The following is a 13132-nucleotide window of genomic DNA, read 5'->3' as shown; positions in this document are numbered from 1 at the left end:
ACTGCTGGGGATCAGGTATCTGTGAGATGTGAGTCAGATGACGAGCCTCTGGATTTGGCCTTCCAACTCATCATGGAGAGTCAGCAGAAGATGTGGGAACAACATGCAGAGCTGTTGGAAGCCCTCAGCAGAGTCAGAGGAGTGCATCTGCCTGCTCTCTGATCAGCTGGTGCCCACATGTCCGTGTATGGAGGCCTCCATGGGGAGGGTGGTGGATGCCATGGAGACCCTGGTCCAGCAGAACACGGAGATGTGTGCGGACCTGCACTCCATCACAGGAGCCATGGGTGAGTTCCTGAATGGTAACGCGAGAGGGAAACATCCTTCCCAGTGCTCCTTCCCTAGGCATCTGAAGGGAGGAGGAGCAGCAGCTGGACACCCCTGGGTCATTCACTCAGGAATCTCAGAGGCTGTCCTCTCCCTCCAAGTCCCCTTTGCCTGTGAGCCCCTCAACCTCGTCCTCTGTCACCACAGAGGGGGCAGCTGGCCAATGAGTGATTCTGAAGGGAGAAGTGTGTTTGTGTGGCAGGGCCGTTCGGAGACTCGTGCAAGCACTCTCCCACACACATGGATCCTTTACGTTTCACACTCACCTCAATGTCCTGAGCATTTTGAATGCTGCCTGCTGGGGTTCACTTTCCGTTGTCCATCTGAGCTGACCAATGCAGTACCCGATCTCACCCACCACGACTGTTGTTTCACTTTCAATTTGGACAGCATGGCCTGGATTCAGTTTCTCATGTGCTCCCCTGTCTTTTCCCCTCCCCCAGTCACCCATTTCCTTTCCCCCATCACAGTTGACCGCCCCCCCCCCCCCCCCCCCCCCCCCCACCCCCACACCGGCATCACCTTCCACTTCGCCTCCGGGACCTACTAGCCACAACCCTTTTCCCTCGGGGATGTCCAGGTGAACATGCACATTCCCTTCCTTGCCGAAAATTCCATCCTCATCCACATTCATCTCTGTGACCTCCTTATTCCCACCCCCAGGGTCTGCCTTTGAGTCCCCCAACCAACCACACTCGCCATCCCTTCTTCTGCCATTGCCAAACTGTCACCCTCCCATCTCACTCTGCCCTCAGTCATTCTCACAATTCCCTCATACCATGCCCACAGTTCGCTCCTCAGGAAGCAGTCATGGACCATCAGGCCCGTCCCTTGCATGTTCACCTGGGCATCCGCCCCTCCTGGCTCCTCCCCACCTTGGAACCCCCTCCCCCCTCTGGAATCCTTCCCCCAAGGAACCGCTTCCAACCCACTTAATCCTTCCACCCCCCTGGACTCCCCAACCCCCTCGCTTAGTCCCTCTCCCTTCCTGACTCCCTCAGATACCTTTATTTCTTCCGCCACCCTTAGTCCTTCCCCGCTCCCAACTCCTTTCTCAAGCCTTACCTCTTCCTCTGGCCTCACTTCTTCCTCCAGCCTTACTCCTTCCCCCTTCCCGACTCCTTCCTCCTTCCTGACTCCCTCAGGCACCCTCACTTCTTCCTCCAGCTTTACTCCTTCCCCCTTCCCCACTCCTTCCTCCACCCTTACTTCTTCCTCCACCCTTCCTCACTTCTCTGCACTCCTTCTTCACTCTGGGCTTCCTCCCCTCTCTGCATCCTTACTTGCCCCTGGACTCCCTCCCCGCTCCATGCTCCTTCCTTGCCCTGCACTCCTTCCGACCTCAGAGCTCCTTGGTTTATATCTTCCACCCCACCTTACACCTACCTCCCCAGTTGCCATCTTCTCCCCATTACCCTCTCCTCCCCCCTGTACTTCCTCCCCCCCTCCCAACCTCACCCCCCAACACCTTCATTCCCTCCCTACCAACCTCATGCCCTGTTGACACCTTCATTCCCCCCCCCTCACCTGTACCCCCGACACCTTCATTCCCCCGTCCCAACCTCACCCCCACCAACACCTCTTCCTCTCCTAGTCAATCCTAGACCTTTCTGTCCCACTCCCTTGATCATCATCCATTATGAGCATCAATGGTGACTTTCCAAATTCCGTGAGCTACTTTGCAGCAGAGCCATGTCCATGAGAATCCACCCAGCATGTCATGGATGTTCCTCCAGTGTAACGTAGCTGTTGGGCTCCAGCATCTTCTGCCCCTCAGATGTCCATGATCTGAGCAAGGCCCTGATGATAAATCCCAACTTCTGCACGTCACAGTTGTCCAGACGTTTTCTGCACTGGTTTGTTTTCCCATTATCATGGGCAGATGATCCAACGGTGCAGGGGGATGAGTCCAGTGAGTTGGCCTTATAATGATATGCTGATGTGTTACAATAAGGTTCCCAATGTCTGATGGCAGGGAACGCAGACCGCCATCGCCAGGCTGAGCGGGCAATCGCATGCTGGTTCATGACATCGTGAAACCAATTTTTGGCCTTCTCGCCATTTTCCGCTCATGCCACCAAACACGCCTGATGCCAGTGGGCACAGAGATTCTTAGCCCAAAATTTCTTCCGAGTGAAGGCAGCTGTACTTATAAATGTGCAGCTGCTTCAATGAACCGAGAATGGGCAAAATAATTCTGCTTCCTGTTCCCCCCACCTGCACCCCACCACACCAGCAGGGAAAATGTTGGTGCCAGGTTCAGGGTGGGACTTCCAGGATTGGGGCTCCTGCGCCATCTTGGATAAGGCACGGAGCCCTTCCAACTTGGGAAAAATTCAGGTCAGAGATTCTAATTTGCAATACCAGAATGTGGGCAGGTTGTGGGAGGGTCTATGGGGAAGTGAGGGGGGCGGGGACAGAGATAGATGAAAGACAGCTTATTTCCTCAAAATTAAAAAGTTGAATTTTGAATGCGAATTCACTTCTGAGAGAAACCTTAGCCAAGTAAGTTGGATGAGGAGAGGAGGCAAACTGGTTGAGGGTAAAGCAATCTCTGCCCTCTTGGAACTCATCCTTGGCAAGATTGAGTTAAAGTGCAGCAGAAGGGAATGAATGAAGAGTTAAGTGTAAGATGAGTGACAGCAATGCAAGGAGGGGGGAAAGCACAGTAATTTAAAAGTTTAAAGGGGAATAGTGGTGATGGAACCTAGAGGTTAGTGGGAAGGCAAATAGTTCATGGGAATGTGAAGTTTAAGGATGCAGTTGGAACAAGTGGCCGAGGGAGTATGACTGTTTACGAATAGGAAGAATAGTGAATAGTGAATAGTGTGGCTGGGGGCCACACTCTCCCTTCAACTTAGATCTAAATGCAGCCCATAGCTGTTGCAGACTTCTATCACCACTGCACCGTGCCAGAGAGAGACTAGAACAGGCAAGGCAGAGAAACAGGCACACCAAGATAGCAAAGACAGGTTAGGGAATGATCATAATCTTTGTCACACCAAAGAAAATTGATTAGTAGCAAAAATGATATAAGTAATTAGCAATATTCCACAAAGACCATAGGCATCTCCCTCCATTAGAGAGAGAGAATTGGTTATATAGCTTGAAGCACTCTGTAAATGTGGGGCAACATGAGGAGGCAGGCCTCCATGAGCTACCACACCCGGTATGGAAATTGAATATGTGCCATTGGCATCATTCTCCATCATGCTGTAGTCATCTAGCTAACTGAGCTAACCAGCCCCTGAAGCAATGATATATATGGCTTTATTTAATGGTTAATTCCAAGACAATGCCAAAGTAGTGTTTGCAATATGGCCTTAGTCTGCAAGGTGCTGTAGACTGACTGAATGACATTTTCTGATTCATACCATATTATGTGATGTTCCCAAAGGCTTAAAAAAATGTGTGACTCAAGTATAATTTTCACAAATAATAGTGCTTCACATTATATACCTTTTGTGTACTTTGATGAAAACATGTCAATGCTTGTCACTATGCATCAGAATATTAAAATACTGAAGTAAAACTTTGACTCCAAGATGCCCCAAGCCATCTTTAAGCAATTATAAATGACAAGGTTTGTGGCTTTTTAACATGTCAGGATTTGCTTTGGAACCTATTGCTTGAATCTATTGTGTTGGCCTACATAGGCCTGATTCAAAAGCAATTAATAACAGCCATGTCCCAATAGCAGAGGTAAAAGAAATATAGGCTACCCATTTTTATACCTTACTTTGAAGTAGTTATTTTGCAAGAAATCCTATTGAATCCTGTGAAATAAATAGCCAATCCTTCTTGATTATTTTCTGCTGCTGTAGGATCATTTTGAAATCCAATAGAAGCTTATTTGGAGGTGGGGGAGGGGGAAGAAATGATCACAGTATGTACTGATGTCATTATGTTACAAGCGTAAATTGATGAGACTCAATTTTCTATTAATTTCCACGGGAAGCAGAGTTGATTAAAAAATATTCTCACAGGCGTTTAGAACTGCTGGACTTATTTGCATAAATTCCAGAGAGTCTATATAGCAATTACCAATTTGAAAAGATTTGTAAAAACCCATGACTCCATTCTGGTGAACATGTGGAGTCTCACCAATTACAGAATGGTGGTGGCATGATGATGTCAATGCGGATATGGGCCAAGATAGTGAATTGTGAAGAGTTTCATTTCTAGAATGGGTCCCTTGGAGTGTGATTCATGCAATGCCTGATCCTTTCTGGAGAAGTTTACTTTCTTTTTTCTGGGAGAGAAGGGAGACCATTTCTTCATAAGGTCCCAGGGACATTAATGAAAAAAAAAATCTGTAGTATTTCAGTTGCATTTAAAATCAGTTTCTTTTTAACCCTTTCAAATACCAGATAGTATTAATCTCCATTCAGACAGGCACATCTGCATCACCTAAAGCCCCTGGAGGAGATGTTACTCCGCATTATTGGGCGGGCTGTCTCTGAAGCTGTTGTATCTGGTATGAGGTGCAAGCTGCAGTTGATGTGATCTTGCTTTCCACCCAACTGCCACTTTCCTCACCCTAACCCTCCTCTTCTGCATTTATGTTGCCAGCAACTGAAATGTCACAATGAAGGGCAAGGGCTATCCCTGACCTCTGATGAAGAACTTGATCTGACGGCCATAGCCACCAGTTCAGATACGGGCATTGGGCAAACTTCAGAGAGTAGTATAGAGTTGGGATCTGCTCATGATGTATCATTGGGCATGTGCGAGCTCCAGCTAGGTCAGGGGTACAGGATTGAATGCATGCCAGTTCACCAACGGATGAAGTCACAGGCAAGTTCTGCTTCAGCTTCTGGTGAAGTACAGCAGAACATTGATGGCCATCCACTCTAAAATGCTTGGTGCATTGGCTGGCCCGTCACAAGGACTGTTGTCACTGTCAAAGAGCATGGAGGATCTGACTCCAACTTTTCACAAGGCTTCAAACAGAGCTTGGGTACCATCCTTTCCAGTGTGGAAGTGGTGGCCAACTCCATAAAAGCACTTGCGAATCCAGCTGTGACACAGCGATGGTGACTGGTGTCTCATTTTCCACTGAAGCACAAGCCACCAAATGTATCAATGCTGCAGTGGAAACTGAGACTGAGATCATGAAATTGATGTTTCTTACCATGTAAACCCACTTGTTGCCATTATGACTGCAAATAGCAGTGTTCAAAAGGATATGTACAGTCTCACAGGAGCCCAGCAATTTGTACTCCAACAGATTACTAGGTCTTGTCACCTAGCAGCCAGTCTTTGGTTCTTCATGGTGATCTGAAGATGAAGGCTGACTGCCTCAGGATCAATGCATCATCGGTGCTGCCATGATAATGGGCATTCACCAAAAGGATCTTCTGGTCACGATCACACACCACCTCGATATTTATAGAGTGGTAGCCCTTGTAATTATGCAGCATCTTCCTATTATCATACTGGGGTGGAGAGCCACGTACATGTAGTCAATCGCACCCTACACCAGGCAAATCCATGTGCTCTCTCCTTCTGCTTCTGCCTAGCCAATGAGAAGATGATACAGGGCCTCTGTCACTTCCCTGGTGCAGCAATGGACAACCATCTCTGAGATGTTGACAATGCCACTTGTTTGCACCTGGAAGGATCTGTTAACAGGGAAATTCAGGGTGACTGTGACCTTGACAGCCACTGGCAGCGCAGTCCATGCCCTGCTGTGGGGCTACAGGTCAGGGTTGTAGGAGTTGGCACAGCTCAGTGACCAACTCCATGATGAAACTCAGGCAGCTCATACCCTAATTTTGGCTGAGGTGGAGGTAGAAGTGCTCCCTAAAAACCCTTGGTGGATATTTTAATGAATATTCTATTAAGAGCCCACCTCCTCCTCCCTCTGTACAACCCTAATATTAAAGGGATGGCATAAAAACAGTTATAAGGATGTATTGTGGCTCAGAAAACCAGGAGGTAGAATCAGAATGTGTGGAGTAAGAAATAGCAAGAGCAGAAAACACTTATGGTGGTAGATCCTAGTCCTCTATCAGTAGGTATATTGTTGGTCAGAGTATTAATTGAGAAATATAAGGAACTTGTAACAAAGGTAAAGTAAAAGTTGTGGGGGGGCTTTAATCTTCATATGGACCAGAGAAATCAAATTGGCAAAACTAGTTTGGACAATGAGTTCATGGTGTGCACATTACATCGTGGAATTAACCACAGAAGAGGCTATTTTAGGTCTTGTCTTGTGTAATGAGACAGAGTTAATTAGTAATCCCATTTATAGGAATCCAGTATGGAAGAATAATCATAATGAGGTAAAGCTTCACATTGAGTTCAAAGGTGACGTACATCAGCCTTGAACTTAAATAAAGGCAACTACAATGATATGAGGGGCATTTTGAGTAAAATCGGGAAATCAGATTAAAAGTTATGGCAGTGAAAAAGCAATAGTAAGCATTTAAAGAAATATTTAATCATTCTTAATTAATATACATTCCATTGAGAAATAATGTGTCTAACTAAAGGAGGTAAGGTTAGATTAAATGAAGAAGCTTATAATGTGGCCAAGAAGAGTAGTAAGCCTGAGGATTATGAGAGTTTCAGAAATCAGCAATGGATGAACAAGAACTTGACGGAGGGAGAAATATAGAATGAGAGTAAACTAGCAAGAGATTTAAAACAGATTGTAAGAGCGTCCAAAAGGGTGTACAAAGGAAGAAAGTAGCAAAAGTAAATATAGGTTCCTCAGGGGCTGAGACAGGAGAAATTATAATGGGGAATAAGTAAGAGCCATTAAACAAATATTTTGTATCTATCTTCAAGTAGAAGACACAAAAACCATACCAGGAATCGAGGGGTCTAATGCGGATGAGGAACTTAAAGTAATAAAGTATTAGTAAGGAAAAAATACTGAAGAAATTAATGGGATTAAAAGACAATTCTCTTGGACCTGATGGCACATTGTAGAGTTCTAAAAATCTGGCTGCAGAGACAATGGATGCATTGGTTGTGATCCTTCACCATTTCCCTGGATTCTGAAACAGTCCCAGTGGACTAGTAGATGCTATTCAAGAAAGGAAGGAAAATGCTGGAGTCCATTATTAAAGAAATGTTAACAGGGCATTTAGAAAATCATAACATGAATAGTCACAGTTTTATGAAAAAATTGTCAAACGTGATTTTCCTGTTAGAGTTTTTTGAGGATATAATTAGTAGGGTAGATAAAGGAACCAGTAGTATATTTGAATTTTCAAAAGGCATTCAATCAGGTGCCACACAAAAGGTTGTTTCACAAGATAAAGGTGCATGGGGTTGGTGGTAATACCTTAGCATGGATAAAGAATGGTTAAGTACAAAAAAAACAGGGAGTAGGAATAGACAGGTCATTTTCAGATTAGGAGGATATTACTCCTGGAGTGTCACAAGGAACAGTGCTGAAGCATCAGCTATTTACAATCTTATTAGTGACTTAGGCGAAAGGACTGAACATAATGTATTCAAGTTTGCTGAAGGCAGAGAGGTAGGTGTGAATGTAAGCTGTGAAGAGAACACAGGGAACATACAAAGGGATATAATGAAGTTAAACATGTAAGAAAGTCTTGTTGCAACCGTACATGGCTTTAGTGAGACCACAACTGGTGTACTGTACACAGTTTTGGGACCTTACTTAAGAAAGGACATTCTTGCCTTAAGGTGGTGCAACGTAGGTTCAACATAGATTGATTCCTTGATGGGAGTGTTGTCCAATGAGTTGAGATTGAGTAGAATGAGTCTTTACTGTCAGGAGTTGAGAAGAATGAAAGGTGATCTCATTGAACCAAGTACTCGATGGAGTAGATACGGCGAATATTTCCCCTATCTGGACTATCTAAAGTTATGGTGCATGGTCTAAGGAATAGGCATCAACCATTTACAATTGAAATGCGAGGAAATTTATTTGCTTAAAGAGCACTGAACCTTCAGAATTCTCTATATCAGAGGGTTGTGGATGCTCAGTTATTGAATAGAGTAAAGCAGAGATTGATAGATTTTTGGGCTTGAAAGGAATCAAGGGAAATAGGGATTGGACAGGAAGGTGGGCATGAAGCTGAAGGTCAGCCATGATTTTATTGAATGTCAGAGCAGGTTCGAGGGCTGCATGGCTCTTATTTCTTATGTGCATCTCATTGAATATGATGTCCTCTGCGGCTACGCCATGTCCTGATTGCATAGGGATCTCTGGCATAGGGAGAGTCCGCTCCTTCCTCTGACCTCTTGGTCTCATTTACCTTACAAGGTGCAGATGGAGGTTCTGCATCTTAAAGGCCAAATCAGAAACTCCCAAGAACTATGGGCACGTGGCGCAGACAACATGCCATCATTTCCAGGAGGTTCCACCAATCTCCAATAGAATTAAGTACAAGGGGAGGTCAGAAATCTCCAACAACTTGGGTGCCACAGCCTCCATGACATGCACAGCAGACATATATATTACTAACATGATTGAAACTTGGTAACTCAAGTACAGGGAGAATGTTTGCATGGGGAATTGGTACTGACATCGACCTGTCTCCACTTATGACACTCAAAAAAAGTTGTCCTAATTTGGCATGAAATTCCTTCCTCCACTTAGAATTACATAAGGCTGAATTTTTTGCCTGTCGGGCTGGTGGGCCCAACCCAATCTCTGGCGGGCGGGGAGCCGATCCCCGCCCGAGAAGCAGGCCCTGCCACCGTTTTAAGTGGGCGGGCTAATTAAGGCCCGCCCAGTGTGACATCCACCAGGAAGCGTTATGCGCTCCCTGTGCGCAGCAGGGGCTGGGGGGGGTAGGGGGGTGGGATTCCCCAAATGTGAGAGTGTGCTCTTTCGCGCATGCGCATGAAAGAGCGCACATCTCCCTGAGGCTATGTGCTGCCTCAGGGAGATCACTGAAAGGTTTTCAAACTTTAAAAATAGAAAAATTAAAAAATCATTAACATGTCCCCCTCATGTGACAATGTCACACGTGATGGGACATGTTAATAAATTGCACAAAAACTTCAATAAACTTTTTAAAAACGGACATGAAACCTCATCCCACCAGTGGATGAGATTTCATGTTTTTTCAGAAGCCCGCCGAGGCTCCTGGCCTGCCCACCAGCCTTAAGGTTGGATGGGCAGGTCCTTTAATTGTTTTAATTATCCTGTCAATGGCCTCAGTTGGCCATTGACAGGTCAGCAGGTGAACAGCTGATCTCACTGTGCCCCCACCTTCCTGAAGATTTAAATGGAGCAGGATGACGTCGGGGGTTCCCCCCAACGTCATCCTGCGTCATTTTCCCATCAGCAAGCAGGCCCCGCCCCCTTCACGCCAACGGAAAAGTTCAGCCCATAGAATTACACAGAATATGCAGCCGAGAAATAGGTCATTTGAGTCCAACTGATCTATGCCAGTGCTAATGCACCATACAAATCTCCTGTCATCCTATCTAACACTTTTAAAATACACTTCTATTCCTTTCTCCTTCATGTACTCATCTAGTTTCCCCTGAAGTGCATCTAGGCCACTTGCCTCAACTGTTCCTTGTTGTAGCAAATTCCACATTCTAACTATTCTCTGTGTAAAGAAATTTCCCTTGAATTCCTGATTGGCTTTATTGGAGACTATCTTACGTTATGATCTCTAGTTTTGTACTCCCCAACAAATGGAAGCATCTTTTCCATAGCTACCTGATCAAATCCCTTCATAATATTAAATGCATCTATTAAGTCACTTTTCTATCTGATAAGTTGTCAGGTTCCATAACCTATGAATTAGAATGTCCATGTCCCTGGATTTCTAACCAATCACCATCAGGCTTTTAAAAAAATGTTTCATTTAGTAGACAGATGCCATTCTTAATAAATTCAATAACTCATGAAATTTTTGTTTTATGGAAAATCTGAGCACATGATTTGGTAGTGCAGCTACAATAAAAAAAATAGGGATCAAAGCTATCTAAACTCAGCTTTGCGCGCATAAGTTATTTTTGTTCAATGTGATCGAGATTAAATGATAATGATTATAGGACTCAACATTATTTACACATTGGTGTAGCTTCTGTTTGCAAAGATTCAAATTATTTTCAGTTCAGTCTTCGGTATTGCTACTACAAGACATGGTATTTTCAATTTTTTGGATAATGTGGAACAGCTTTTGTGTAATTAGTCAGTGAAATATGTGTCAGTTTAGTGATACCTTGAATTTTGGCATCCCTTTGTCAGTTCTTTCATTGTCAGTGTTGCACAAGATTGAAAGATTTTCTAGCTAGATTGTTGTTTTCAGCTCATCAGTCAGTATTTCATGATAGCAAGTTGCCAATATTCAATGGATTTCCTGTTTTAGAATTCAGGTTCTCTCTCAACATTTTATTACTCGTACTTGTAACAAACAGGCGGTTTTTGTGATCAACACCACTTTTGCTCTGGATTGAAAGTTGCACTGTTACAATTGATTTGAATTACAAGACTCAAAAATGCCATTGGCATACATGTGGAACCTGATGTGTTTTCGGATGTTCTTACTGAGTGGCAGCATATAGGTGAGAAATAGAGGAGGACCAATGATTGATTATTGGGGTCTCAAGAGTTAGCAGTGAAGGAGTGGAAAGAGAAACCATTGCAGGTGATTCTCTGGTTACAATTCAGTAGATATGAATGAGATCAGGCAAGATTAATGCATTAAGTATGTTAAATTTGTTTAACTCTTGTGTCTTAGAAAATGTGCAGATTAGAAACCCTTTCCTGCATCTTGTGGACACTTTGGCACTAAGCACTGGTTTTCTACCTTGGCATGGAAAAGCAGCTGCCACCTTAAATTTAATCACTACTGCACAGAAGGAGCCCATTTGATGCATTGTACCTGTGCCAGCTCTTTGAACAAGCTATATAATTAGCCCTACTCACCTACTCTTTTCGAACAGTCCTGCAATGTTTTCCTCTTCAAAGTAGTTACCAATTTTTTTTTAAAAGTTACTATGGAGTCGGCTTCTCTCATCTTCAGGTTTCTGCCAATCTTCTCTTGAAATTATGGTTGGTGTTTGGGGGAAGTCTCATAGAAATCCCAGATGTATAATACCTATGTGAGATCAGTTAGGAACACAAAACTGTTTCTGTTTGAGGCAAGATGGAGCTCTTTGTCTCCCATTCCCTGCTTAATTGCGACAAGGCAATTCCCATTCATTTCCATTTGTTTCTAAATGGCTCCTGTCTCTATCAGTTTTGACAGCAGATGCCAACTAGGCCCAATGAAGCTATGTACAGCAGTGGATGTTATGACAGATAACACCAGAAATAAAAGCCTGCTCTGCTAAAACACATCAAAATGACACTTTGCAGCAGGGGTCACTGGGCAGTAATCAGAAGTGAAAAGTCTGGCCAGTTCTCCATATTTCCTACGCCAGGGAATGTTGCAGCCACATACAACATCTCCCCAATAAGCCAGCTGTGAATGACCAGGGTTTGAACCTGAGGCCATCTAGTTTTGCGCAGCTCATTACCACATAACATGCTGAAGTTGCACACTGAGCCAAACTCTCAAAATAGAGTCATATGACTGGAACAGGGGAATTTGCTGGGAAATTCACAAGAAAATAGCATGAAACATACAAGGTGAAATAACTACCCTATTTATGTTACAGAATTGCACTTTCAATGTTGTTATACTGGTCATGGGTCTTTCCCATGGGGCTCTCTCATTATCAGGGGAAGCTCCACATAAGGCAGCAATATCAAAACCACCTCTCTGCTCTCAGAAGCCTGCCTGCTTAGGACCAAAATGAGATGATCGAATTCCCGACAACAGCCCAGGAGGTAGGGAATTAAATGTCCTCACAAAGTAGCGTCCCTTCCTCCGGAGGTGTGCACAGCCCCTCAATTATAATCACAGCACAGCCTCTGAGGTACCAGCCTTATCAACTGCAACTTAATTTCCATAATAAGAACTTAAGACCGAATGTAAGTCTTGTAGTAACAGATCCCTTACTAGCGAGTAAAGGTTTAGGGTTAAATGCAAGCATGCTCGATTTATTGCAATCTCAACCTCTCTCTTCATGGGGGAAAATTCTGGTTTTATTGAGATGAAATTTGACATGTAACTTTTGTGACGCTTCCACCTTCATGGAGAATCTGGTGTGGAGATCAGCATTCCAGATTCACAGTGCTCCTGCTTTTCCGGTGATTGACATTAATGAACGGAAGATTAAAAACATCACAAGGGGAGGAGCGTGTTGATCACCCCTCCAGGTTTGCTCTCCCGTGGAGCTAGGATCTACACCAGGCGCTTCACCTTGAGAAAATGTAGCATCGAATGTAGGGAGCTGTTTATCTTAATATGGCTTACGAATCAAAAGAAAAATTCAAATTTCATCTTTTATTTAGATCTTCCATCTTCTGCCTTGTGTAATGTTTCTATCTAAAATTGTGATTGTCGCTGAAATACATGTCATTTACAGCCTTTGGAATGAGTTTCTCAGGTTTGTTCATTGATATGCAGAGAATAATAGGCACTCAGCAGTGATTTCAAGGCAATAATCTCGTCAGTGTTTGAGCTGATAATCATAAACCACAAGAACAAAGGTCAAATAGTTTATAACCATCATTGGGACAGCAAGATAAGATTATTACCTTGTGAACAATCCTATACATCTACGATATTTTTAATGTCATCTATATGTGGAGGTGGTTTTATTCTATTTTTTGACCTTTGCTTTTTACTTAATGACACTTTTACTGCAGTACTGAGGTGTGCAATTCAGCTCTTTGCCTTTTAAAACCATCTTTAAAACCCACCCACCAAGATTTTGGTCAAAATTCCTGGACACATTTTTGATTCTG

The sequence above is a fragment of the Carcharodon carcharias genome, chromosome 13 (assembly GCF_017639515.1).
Source record: "Carcharodon carcharias isolate sCarCar2 chromosome 13, sCarCar2.pri, whole genome shotgun sequence".
NCBI classification, from domain to species: domain Eukaryota; kingdom Metazoa; phylum Chordata; class Chondrichthyes; order Lamniformes; family Lamnidae; genus Carcharodon; species Carcharodon carcharias.
Note: the sequence above shows the minus strand (reverse complement) of the source record.